Source organism: Lynx rufus, unplaced genomic scaffold (genome assembly GCF_022079265.1).
Source record: "Lynx rufus isolate CCGP_SWC_20201006 ecotype Redwood Valley unplaced genomic scaffold, mLynRuf1.p SCAF_68, whole genome shotgun sequence".
NCBI classification, from domain to species: domain Eukaryota; kingdom Metazoa; phylum Chordata; class Mammalia; order Carnivora; family Felidae; genus Lynx; species Lynx rufus.
This window is the reverse complement of record NW_025814887.1, coordinates 81,709-85,303: the sequence shown is the minus strand read 5'-3', so window position 1 is coordinate 85,303 and position 3,595 is coordinate 81,709. Positions and strand designations below refer to the sequence as shown.

The 3,595-nt window shown below is 38.1% G+C and overlaps 1 pseudogene; it reads right to left on the bottom strand.

The window, feature by feature from the left end:
• Positions 1 to 2,048: 2,048 nt before the first annotated feature.
• LOC124500944 (AP-3 complex subunit sigma-1-like) lies at positions 2,049 to 2,628 on the bottom strand (annotated as a pseudogene).
• Positions 2,629 to 3,595: the final 967 nt, after the last annotated feature.

The window sequence follows — 3,595 nt, the reverse complement described above, 5'->3', positions numbered from 1 at the left end:
ATACCATGTATCCTTCATGCAGCATATGTGCTAGGCTAAATAATGGCCTTCAAAGATATCTGGACCCTTATCACTGAGACTTGTGAATGCTACTTTACATGAGAAAAGGTACTATACATAATTTATTGTCTTAAGAAGATTATACTGGATTATCCATGCAGATCCTAAATATGATCACAAGTGTCCTTATAAGAGGGAGGCAGAAGATATGACTGCAGAGGCACAAGGCAACGTGATGATGAAGCAAGGTGCTACACTGCTGGTTTTGGAGGTGGAGGAAGGGACCAGAAGTCAAGTAATACAAGAAATGCAGTTCTAGAAGCTGGAAAAGTCAAGGAAAATCGTTCTACCCAGTGTCAGAGTGAAACTGTTGGATTTATTTTGGCCCAGTGAAATTGATTTTGGACGTCTGAATTACAGAGCTGTAAAAGAATAAATCTATGTTTTTTTTAAGCCACCAAATATGTGTTCATTTGTTATAGCAGCGATAGGAAACTAATGGAATGTATTTCCCAATTTTCCCATAGTTCCAGCTGGTTTCTTTTGAAGGTTCCAGAATTTGTTGTTGCATTTCGTAGAGGGAGTATACTATAATGGTTAAGAATATCTATCCTAGAGGGGCGCCTGGGGGGCTCAGTCGGTTGAGCATCTGACTTCAGCTCAGGTCATGATCTCACGGCTCATGAGTTTGAGCCCCACGTCGGGCTCTATGCGGGCAGCTCGGAGCCTGGAGCCTGCTTCGGATTCTGTGTCTCCCTCTCTTTGCCCCTCCCCCGCTCATGCTCTGTCTCTCTCACTCTCAAAAATGAATAAATGTTAAAAAAATAATAAAAAAAAAAGAATATCTATCCTAGAGCCAGATTGTATGGATTCATATCTGGGTGTCACTGCTTGGAGTACACCTCAGTTTCCTTATTTGTATAAGCACATGTGGTTCCTTCGAGAATTAAATCAATTAATACATGTAAATCAATTAAAACAGTTACTGACCCTGAAGTATTCATGACACTTTAGAGGGGCCTGAAAGCCTTATATTTGCTTCTACCAACGCAGCTAAAACAAATAATAATTTTCAATAGTATACTGATTGTGGAGGCTCCCCTAGCCACAGAAGAGGTTTTGCCAACAGTTAAGAAATCCAACTCCTTCCCTTCCTGAAAATTTTGACCAACCACACAGACATTGAAATCGACCATATTAGGAAGGACAAACTAGCCTTCACTTTTCCACTCATGGAGAGAGCTCTATTTCCCCTTTTGTAAAGTGAGGGCATAATCTTGCATATTTTGCATTTACTTATCTTTATTCTTCCTTTCCCAACTTATTCCAAATATCCAAATCAAATCTTTCTATGTGTGTAATTTATGTGTATTATATTAGCCAAATTTATAATAGCAAAAATATTTTCTAGTTATGTATTAGATAGAGTTAATAATTACAATACTTTTGGATATGGGGGCCCTAATGGGAGGGCACAACATTGAGATTCTGATAATCCACCATAAATCTCCATTCATTTTGTAAATTTAAGGGCAGGCAAAACTTTGTTGTGTCTTTGTATGTTTAGAAGTCCAGTTACATGGAGTTTATTTAAACTAAGTGCAAAAGGTCATAATGTTTTCATGCAATACATATTTGGTTCTTTAAAAACAACTGTGACAAATAACAGAAAGAATTCCAGAATGCTACACTTGTGATCTATACAAAACACCAACATTTTGGACTGTACATAATTAAAGAAATGTCTCAAACACATTGCAATACTGTACTGCATGTACTATATAGTACATAGAAGCATGCCTTAGGTGGGCATAGGAGTGCAGTTTAAAAAAGGAAAAGAAATATCACATTGTAGCTACTCAATTTCTTCAAAATCACTGATCAGGAAAAGCAACATTGAACTTCCACAAGGTCTATACAGTACCCAGACTTAAATCAAGACTCTCTTCCTCTATTTTTGGTAAACAACTGCATGGTAAACTTAGATGACTTTTCTCCCTGGATTTTACCTGGTAGTGGCCTTTTATTTTATTTTATTTTATTTATTTTTATTTAAAAAAGGGCAGGTTTGGCACTTTTATAATGATGTCATCAATGTTAATATCTCTTGGGGTCTCGGGAAGATTCATATTCTTCACAGCTAATACAGTACAGGCTGGAGCTCCCACTAAGCCAGCCACAGATTTCTCCAGTTTATTTTGTGCATCAATCTGTGTAACAGTCTCATTCATGTCGGTCTCCAATACCCCTCCCCCATCACCCTTTCTGCAGGAATATTGTGAACCTTGTCTACGTGAAACTTAAATCCAGCTCACAGAAATTTTCAAAACATTTGTCTAATGTTTCCATAAAGAGTTGAATTAGATCTAAAATGACAAGTTCACCTTCTGAAAAATCCACACAGAAGACAACATATAATGTTGCATAATAGCTATAAATCAGTTTGTTGTCAGATCCTCCAATTAACAATTCTCTTTCTAGGAAATTACAAACATTTTCATTGCTCTTAGATACCAAATGGAATGTGTCCCTGATGATTTGCTCCTGTGTATCTTCACCGTAGGGCTGGTAGAACTTGGTAAGCCACTGCTTCCCATAGTTATTGAAGCTGAGGATCACCTTGATCATGGCTGAGCTGGACGACTTGGTGGGTGCTGGGGCCAGGGCAGGGGTGGGTACACAAGCCTTGCTTCAGGATCTTGACGGTAATCCTTCCAAAATTTGGTTGTTAAATGGAGAAGTCATGGGAATAGCAGCCCCTTTCTCTGAATAGGCTTTATATAATGAGTTTCAATCATTTAAGACTCCATTTAATATACGATGGAACATATTATTTATGTTAACTGGAGGAAGGTGTCCATGAAGTCCCATTTTGCCAAGACAATTTGTAAGTAACAAAGACTCAATTTAATATTATTACTCACCGAGGCGGGGTATCCATGACAACTATGGGATATTTTAGAGCAATGAGTACTATGGCAATGGGGAATTTACACAAGTCTATAGCTACTGTGGTTAAAATGTGGCATACCTGTATGTCCTCTGTTATATGTTCAGGAATTTCCCAAAGATTACAGGGACTATTTTGTTTATCTTTAGCTGGATCTTGAGGTGTAACTGTCATCTGAGCCTCAGTATTAATCAGTAATCAGCCATCAGTATTAATTTATATCATAAAGATTTGCCATTTGATGCATTTTCAACAATATTTATGGTTAATTTATTTTTTTTAATTTTTTTAAAGGTTTATTTTATTTTTGAGACAGAGAGAGACGGAGCATGAACGGGGGAGGGTCAGAGAGAGAGGGAGACAGAATCGGAAGCAGGCTCCAGGCTCTGAGCTGTCAGCACGGAGCCCCACGCGGGGCTGGAACTCACGGACCGCGAGATCATGACCTGAGCCGAAGTTGGCTGCTTAACCAACTGAGCCGCCCAGGCGCCCCTATTTATGGTTAATTTAGAACCTATATTGTTCAAAGTGTATTTGTAGATTAGAAACTATATTGTACAGTATTTGAATTGGTGAAAAAGGCAACATCTCTTTATCTTTTCTCAGCTTTATTGAGGTATAATTGGTATATAAAAAAAACATGCA